Source organism: Balaenoptera borealis (assembly GCF_965194805.1).
Source record: "Balaenoptera borealis genome assembly, chromosome: 13".
Classification (NCBI taxonomy): domain Eukaryota; kingdom Metazoa; phylum Chordata; class Mammalia; order Artiodactyla; family Balaenopteridae; genus Balaenoptera; species Balaenoptera borealis.
The window spans coordinates 19,363,524-19,372,247 of NC_138870.1; the positions used below are offsets into that span (position 1 = coordinate 19,363,524).

Here is an 8,724-nt window from a genome sequence, read left to right on the forward strand (position 1 = left end):
AAAGATCAATGAACAAGAAAGGTCCAGAAACAGACTCATACATATATGGACAATTGATTTTTGACAAAGGTGCAGAGAGAATTTAGTGGAGAAAGGATAGTCTTTTCAACAATAGTGCTGGAATAACTGGATATCTATATGCAAAACAAACCAGAACAAACTTCAGTTCAAACCTTATACCATATACAAAAGTTAACTCAAAATCTCAAAATGGATCAGAGACTTAAATGTAAAATCTAAAACTATAAGACATCCAGAAGAAAGCAAAAGTAAAAATCTTTGTGACACTAGGCTAAAGATTTATTAGCTATGACACAAAAAATATGATGTATAAAATAAATATTAATAAATTCAACCTCATCAAAATTAAAAAACTTCTCCTCTCCAAAGGAGAAAAGAATGAGAAGACAAGCCACAAGCTGGGAGAAAATATTTGCAAAGCATATAACTGTTAAAGCACTGTATCCACAATATGCAGAAAACTCTCAAGACTCAATAAAATGAAAATAACACAGTTAAAAATGGGCAACAAAATTAAACAGACTTAACCCACGAAGCTACATGCATGGCAAATAAATACATGAACAGATCCTTAATATCACTATGTATCAGGAAAATGCAAATTACAACCACAATGAGATACCACTACACACCTATTAGTTGGCTAAATTAAAAAGATTGGCGTATTAAGTGTTGACCAGGATGTGGAGGAGCTAGCACTTTCAAACTATGCTGTTGGGAATGTCAAATGGTAAAGCCACTTTGGAAAAGTTTGGCAGTTTAACTCTCTTAAAAAGTTCAACATACACTTACATATGACCCAGCCATTCCACTCTAAGGTATTAGCCTAAGAGAAAAGAAGTCATATGTCCATACAAAGAACTTCTACATGCATGTTCACAGCAGCTTTATTTGTAAAAACCCCAAACTGGAAAAGAGCCAAATAGGTGAATGGATAAACAAATCGTGGCATATTCATACAATGGAATGTTACTTAAAAATAAAATGGAAGGAACTAATGATCTATACAACAACATGGATATATCCCCAAATTTCTATGAAAGAGTCCAGATATTGAGTACATATTGTACGAGTCCATTTTGATAAAACTTTGAACATGAAAACTTATCTATATTGACAGAGCAGATCAGGTGTTGCCTGAGAGGGTAGGTGGGATGAGTAAGTGAGAGGAATTAGAAAAGGCACGAGGAAATGTGGGAGTGATAGAAGAATCATTACCTTGAAAGTGATAATGGTTTCATGGGTTTATACATATGTAAAACTTATCACATTGTACACTTACTGTGCTTATTGCATGCTTTTATATCTCAATAAAGTTGCTTTAAAAAAGGAAAAGAGAAAAAAATATAAGGCTCAAATAACGTATGAGTTATTGTAGCTTATATTGATTTTTAAAAGATGTACTAGAATTCAATTGAACTAAATGGATGTTTGACTATTTTCAACTATTTTAAAAGCGGTTCATGTACATGAAAGCCTAAGCATGGATGAGGTTCAAGGGATATTTTAGTTGTGTTGTCTTCATGTTACCAAATAGGGAACACGTATCTAGAGTCAGAGTGATTGACAGGAAGATCTTGGAAGACCAGAATTTTAGTTCTGATTTCTCCAAATGTCCTGGAACTAGCTTATTTCTCTGACCAATCTAATTTTGCCACCTGTAAAATAGACAAAATAATACTTAGCTCAGAGGACAGGGTGGAGAAAGGAGACAGAATAGCTAGTAAAAGGGCTGTTAGATTGTTTGAAGTAGGAATAATTACTATCCCTACATATTCTTTTTCCGGACATTCTCCTTAGTTTTTCCACTCCCTGGAAATCTCTTTTGTCATTCAACTTCAGTTGGCATCGTTCCTATTTAAAGCAAAATGTGTTGAGTCGGCAGATTTGACGGACTTCTGAAGCCTCCAGTGACTCGGGGCTGACAAAACTCTTAACTCTTTTTGGCCCAGAAACTGAAGCTCAGGAATTTGTCCTTTTCAAGTTGCTTTGGGGGCAATTGTGGTTCTTCCCCAAGCTTGGTCTTGCAGGGGCAGCCGATTGAGTGAAGGAGTGAGTCTGCTTTTATACCCAAGCTGAAGCTTTGAGTAAAACTTAGCTGCTGTAAGAGGATTAGGGGAGGGCTGGAATGCACTCCTTGCCAGATTGAAGTGTTAGCATCTCCCAAAGGTGTCTGTTTGGGGTGAGTCATTTTAGCTGCTTATATCGGTGCTCAGCACAGACCCTTGTACAGATGCTTCAGAGAAACAGCATTGAGGTGTCCACAACTAACACATAAGCATTATCACCAAGCACTAAAGTTATAACGAGCAGCCTGTGAGACCAGATGGGATGTAGAGGATGGGCTTTTGTATAATGCCTTCCCAGTGACAACCTTTCCCTTTCCTACAGGATAGAGGAGAACTTCAACCAGTGGGGTGCTGGTAAATGCTTAACCACCGGCTCAGGGCGGTGGGGAGAGGACTGATTTTTAGTGTCTTCCAATTTCCATGATTTAAATACTGTCGTCATGGTCAATTTCAAGTTTCTAATATATTGTCAACCAGCTCACAAATTCCACAAAGTTTAGATTGGCTCTCAAAAGCCAGCGCAAGCCGGCTCCAACACGCCACTGGATTAAATAAACCAGTGGGCAAGGGCAGCCATAAAGTAAAGCCAGGGTCGTTCTCCATATCTCGCCCCTAACTCTACCCCTGGATTAGCAGGTCCTGTAAGAGTTCGTGAATTGCCTAAGGTCCCACCAACACTCAGAGACAGAGATGAGACTTCTAAAAACTAAAGAATGGATAAGATATTGTTTTTTTCCTTCTCATACTTTCTGATTAAACGTTAGTGTGTCTTGAACAGTTTGAGTCAAACCTACGAAAATTTCTCAATTATCAGGATCAAAGTTCCCTTTAAGGTAGTTGATTTCTAATTTCTGGGCTGAAATGGTGCCCACAGATGCTGAGAAAGAAGATGCTGTGGTGTTTTCTCTGGAACATTCCCCAAGCATACTAGTTCTCAGTGGGGTCAGAGTGATACATCCCCTGGGGAATGTTTAGGAAATTTGTTGGGAATATTTTGAATTGTCCCAATGATTTAGGTGCTTCAGTGGCTTAAGTGTCACCATAGCATATGGAGAGGCAGAGACACTCAAGATTTTGTAATACCAGGACAGTGTCACGTAAAGAATGGTCCTGTATTCTGTACAACTTCAGATGTTCCCAATAGGCATCCCTGTAAGTGAAAAACGCTGTTTACAATTTTCTAAGCCTGGAATGTAACACCATTTTACCTATGAACATATAGTAAATTTTTACCATGTAAACATACACAGAATTTTCTAAGAATGCAACTACCATGTAAGTGGAAGGGAAATTATGTCACATTTTGGTGAGAACATTATCAAGCATGACATAATATTACCGAGTTATCTCCCAATTTGGAACAGCGTATCATTGCTCAGAAGATGGCTTAGTGTTTGTAGCTATTGCACATTCAAAGTGATTTAAAGTATATAGGAATAGAGTTGTTTAGCCTTTATTTCAAGATGTCAAATACAAACAAAAGTGTGTTTTAAATCTAAACATTTGTTGTAGATAAGCGCAAACATAGGACTACTTCATTATGTTTTCTGGTGTATTCATGTTTGAGCATTTCCACCTTGAAAAATATATCATTTCATTATGTTTACTCTGTCCACTATCCAGTCCAGCACCCTAGTCAGGAAACTAGGAAACTCAGCTCCTCTCTCCTTCCCACTCCTTAGATTCATTCACTATGTTCTGTTGATTCCATCTCCTACGTGTCCTCTTCTCCCACTACACCGGAGCTGCCTTAGTTCAGGCGCACACTATTTCCTGTCTAGACCATTCCAAAATCTACCAATTAATCTCTCATTGTGCACTCTCCCCACCCCACTCCCACCAACCCATTCTCTACACAAATGTTAAATGATCTTTCTAAAACACAAATCTGGGAAAGTTACTTCCCTACTGAACATTTCATTGGGTCCTCGCAGAAGAGAGGATAAAACCTAGACTTCTCAGGATGGTGCCATGAGACAGTCTCTGTTGATCTCTGTCTGCTCTCAAATCAGACTTCAGCACAGTGAACCATCCACACCATTTCATTTCTCTGCGATTTGGACACACTGTTGTATTTGTTAGGAAACCTTTCTCCTCAGTCCTGCCAGCCTGGCAAATTTCATTCATCCTTTAAGACCCAGCCCAATTTCCTCTTCCAAACCTCCCTGACATGATGGCTTCAAGTGATCCTACTACTCCCCTTTCTTAATGATGTTTAGTGAACTCTATTAGAACAGTCCGATTACTACCAGGCGTGATGCCAGCCCATTGTCCCACTTCCCTGTCCGTGTGAGAAGATGATGGCGAGGGAAGAAAGACGTCACGATTGTCAAAGTTGACCTGCCAGCTGGATGCGGGCAATTGGAGGCTCCTCTCCCCTGTCTTTGGAATGTACATTTCACCCACCATTTCCACACTAGGAGCTACTTCAAGGACATAGCCTTGAGGGGTAAGATATTGTTGAGACCATCTGGATGGTACATACGTGACTGAACATAATTAAGGCCTCTATATAAATTTTTAAGATTCCCGCCAGCAGGTGCAGAGACCTACTCATCTTGTGGTCCCAAGACAAGCCTCCTAAGTAATCTCCCTTGCTGATTACACCTGCCACCTACCAATCTGGAGTGGTTTGCCTGTTTCATTGGTCTCTCCTCTGTGTAGGGGGGCCGATTTTGAATTTCATCCAGGTAACCAACCAAATTCCTGAGGTTGCAAACTAACAGCGATCCTTGGCCTTGAGGGGAGGGCTGTCCTTCCCAGCCCTTGCTTCACAGGGATGCCAAAGCCAGATGAGGAGGCCTTCAAGAGGACTACTTGAAAGATGGGGAGAACTGCATCTTTTTTTAAAAAAATTAATTAATTAATTAATTTTTATTTTTGGCTGCATTGGGTCTTCATTGCTGTGTGTGGGCATTCTCTAGTTGTGGCGAGCGGGGGCTACTCTTCGTTGCGGTGCGCGGGCTTCTCTTGTTGCGGAGCACGGGCTCTAGGCGCGTGGGCTTCAGTAGTTGTGGCACGTGGGCTCAGTAGTTGTGGCGCACGGGCTTAGTTGCTCTGCAGCATATGGGCTCTTCCTGGCCCAGGGCGCAAACCCATGTCCCCTGCATTGGCAGGCGGATTCTTAACCATTGTGCCACCAGGGAAGTCCGAGAACTGCATCTTGATTCCTGGCTGGATTCTTTTTTTTTTTAAGTATCTTTTTATCTTTATTTTTTAAGCACAAATGCCCACACAACTTTTACTTACAAGGTAGTTCTGTATAGACTGAATTAAAAAGTTAGTGACCTTGATATTACAAATTATGTACAATTAAATGTAGTTCACAGGGTACATAATTACACTTCTTACTTCAGAGGGCAATTATAGTTGAGACCGAAAGAAAGTGTAATGTCCACTCATAGGTAACAGGATGGGAAGTCTCCTTGAAGTTTTTGCAGACGATTTTTATTTGTTATTGCACAGTGTGAATTTCTAGGGGAAAAAATAATACACTAACCCTTGGGTCCCATACAGGCAAATTAAGATTGCATTCTTCAGGTTGTTTCAATAGGACTGGCTTTTGCCATTCCCATTTAGAAAATACCAAGAAAAATTTATGTACAGGAGTTGATGCTATTGCATTTGGATAAAGCTGGCAAGTTCTTGCTACTAGCATAGCCCAGGAAACACCACAGAGGAAACCTAGTATGTTGGAATAGATGTGGCATTTAGCCCACAGTTTGATAGCTCTCAGGGTTAACCTGAAGTTGTCAATGTTTAGTACTAGATGTAAAATTTCATCAGTTACCCTGCAACGTTAAGATTTCTTATATATCTTGCATCTAAATTTTAAAGCAGACTGTCATCTCTTAAGTCCAAGTCTTCTGGAAGAGTCTGCAGTGCTCATCTGGCAAACAAAATATCAATCTCTATCCCATGAAGACACAGCTTGATAACTGATTACAAATGCCTCTTCGACAGCTCTTACATCTTTTACTTTTCCCTGTAATTTCAACTTATCATAGAATGAGGTGAAAAAGTCGCTTCGATCATCATGTCTTGGGGCAACACACAACGCATCAATATCGGTACCTTTCGTAGGTACTCCTCATCTATAAGATCCAAACGTAAAAACTCTTACCAGGTTATTTAATTTTCCCCAAATGAAAATCCTGCGCTGCAGTTCTCTTCCTCTCCCAAAACCCCCAAAGGACTTGAGTGGCAATTAGTTTCTGTGTAAGTAGGCGGTCAGATTCCTTGGGGGTTGCTAAACTGATGGGACAGATGACGCCATGGTGCTTCTGCCGCGGCTGCGATCGCGATAACCGCGTTGTACGTCGGCCACGTCCGCCCTGGGCGTGGCCACTGAGGCGGGAGGGAGAGGGGGCGGGCCTCAGCCCCGGGTCGACGCCTCAGCGCCGGGTCGACGCCTCAGCGCCGGGTCCACGCCCAGCCCGGTCCCCGCTCCCGCCTCAGGCCCTGCGGCCTTCACTGCTTCTTCTCCTTCCTCTTGGTCCTCACGTGGCGCCCGAGAGCTACCACAGCAACGTTCTAGAACCCTGGCTGGATTCTTGCTGAACTTCAGAATCAGTAAGTCCTCCACGTTACCGATAGAGCCAAGTGCGGTTAAGAGATTTCTTGCCAGAAAAACAGTGATAAATACCATTTCTGCAGAGCTTATCGTATACCAGACCCTGAATATACATTATTTATGACTCCAAAGAACCTTCTGGGATAGGTATTATGTTCTGTTTTGCAGAGACACGCTTTGAGAAGCTAGGTTACTCTTGGTGACTGACTCCTAAGTGGTGAAGTAGATGTTCTGTCCGAGGGTGCTCAGCCCATTCACTTTGGATTATCAGGGTCACAGAGTAGCGAGGGTAGGAGAAAGACCTGTTCACTTACTTTTTTTTTTTTTTTTTTTTAACTGAAGTATAGTTGATTTGCAGTGTTGTGTTAGTTTCAGGTGTACAGCAAAGTGATTCAGTTATACATAGATGTATATATCTATTTTTTTCAGATCCTTTTCCCTTATAGGTCATTACAAAGCGTTGATTATAGTTCCCTGTGTTATATAGTAGGTCATTGTTGGTTATCTATTTTATATATAGTAGTGTGTTTATGTTAATCCCAAACTCCTAATTTATCCCTCCCCACCTTTCCCCTTTGGTAACCATAAGTTTGTTTTCTATGTCTGTGAGACCTGTTCACTTCTAAAGACACGCCAATCATAGTAAAAGTGAAAAGAATAAAAATGAGACTAAATGGGCAATCCAGAATTATTACTCTTTGCAGTTTTTAATGCCATTATATAGCAGGTACAGCAGTATTTCTGTTTCTGTTTTTAGAAAGGACACTAACTTTAAAATAATGTACTGCCAATGTCGATATTTTAGCTTGTTTTAAACCTTTGACTTCTTTCTGGTGTGTTACAAGAATTTAAAATTGCTCCACTTCTAAAACAGACAATATCTGTTTTTGAACTAAAAGTCATGTTACTCTTCATTTTTTATAGATTTCAGGGCATATTCACAGATGCTTGATACTTTGGTCCCCACAGTCACATTGTGATGGAGAGAAGTGGCTATCAGTATCTTATTTTGCACACGATGAGATACCAGGTGCAATCAGAGATACACAGTGACTCCCTCAAGGTATCACAGCGGATCCAAAATAGGGTTGAGACTCAGTCTTAACATCTTCCTCCTCAAAATTTTCCCTGTGATGTCTCACCATCCACATATCTTTTTCCTTAAATTTCTTAATTTTTAAATTTCTTAATTTTTATTAAATTTAATAAAAAGCAATATGGAAACATGAAGACAGTTTGTTTTTTCTTCACTAAATTTAAATTCTTAAATTTCTTAAATACTGAAGAAAAGTACTTCATGTAGCAATTTATCAGGACTTAAAGGCTGGAAGCCGAGGGTATGTACAAGTTATTTCTGAAATTCTCCTTATAAAAAATGATTCTTAATATAGATTACAGTTGCATCACACGGTTGCCATAGCTAAGAGCTATGAGGTTTTCTTATGTTTAAATTTTTGAATAATTAAATGAACAGCAGTAAGTACAATGTAAATTTCTTAAACTTAATTAAAGGATACCCCTATAGAAAGCACTATTGTGAAATGTATGTGGAATGATTAAAGCGTTTAGTACATATAGGGTAATTTTTCCTAGTGCTTAAAAGGTCACTAGAAAGAAAAAAGTGACAAATATGCTGTTTTAAGCTTTTTTTTTTGCCACTTTAAAAATGTCACAGTGAGTGAAAGGAAAAAGCTGCCCGATAGCAGATGAATGGGTATTGACAGCTGCACCAGTGTTAAATGCTGCACGGCAGAAAAATCTAGGGAAAAAAACCAAACTGTATTCACGTTTCCATATTGCTTTTTATTAAATCTCAATAAAGAGACTTTAACTTTGATTGATATCTGAATTTGATAATAAAAACAATTTGTGAGACAAATCCATGTACACACAGAAAAGATAGGTATATAATATAAGACATTTTAATCATGCACTAAATGTAAAATGATCCTGACAACACATGTGATATTTTATGGTGTCCATATGGTATTGCATATGCAGCTTATAATATACAACTGGTATCTGGATAACATATGATATAGATGTAAAGCACACCCTACA

At 39.5% G+C, this 8,724-nt stretch overlaps 1 pseudogene across 1 annotated transcript; it reads right to left on the minus strand.

Annotated features, from left to right (window-relative positions):
- Window positions 1–3,519: 3,519 nt before the first annotated feature.
- On the minus strand, window positions 3,520–6,466 carry LOC309609631 (poly(A) polymerase alpha pseudogene; annotated as a pseudogene). The gene has a single exon. The product of its transcript is annotated as a poly(A) polymerase alpha pseudogene (transcript).
- Between the last annotated feature and the right edge of the window lie 2,258 nt (window positions 6,467–8,724).